Source organism: Cicer arietinum, chromosome 7 (genome assembly GCF_000331145.2).
Source record: "Cicer arietinum cultivar CDC Frontier isolate Library 1 chromosome 7, Cicar.CDCFrontier_v2.0, whole genome shotgun sequence".
Taxonomy (NCBI): Eukaryota; Viridiplantae; Streptophyta; class Magnoliopsida; order Fabales; family Fabaceae; genus Cicer; species Cicer arietinum.
In genome coordinates this window covers 9,295,533-9,295,834 of record NC_021166.2, presented here as the reverse complement: position 1 = coordinate 9,295,834, position 302 = coordinate 9,295,533, and positions in this window count along the sequence as shown.

The following is a 302-nucleotide window of genomic DNA, read 5'->3' as shown; positions in this document are numbered from 1 at the left end:
GATTATTTTCAATTGACCAACTTTTTCTGGTAAGGAAAAAAACTGCGCTAAATCGATTTTAGCCAGTCATATAAACCATTAATTATATAATTATACTATATAATTGTAATTTTTATTAATCAATAAATTAAATAATCAATAATTCATATTAGTTATTAATATAAAATTGTTTATACTATCAAGATCATTAAACTTTTTTCTTATTAGACTAGGTTATTTATTTTTCAAAAACTAATCTTAAATTAGTTTTTTATACAGTTTCAAAATAGTGTTTTGAAATTTAAAAATAGCAATAAATTTCC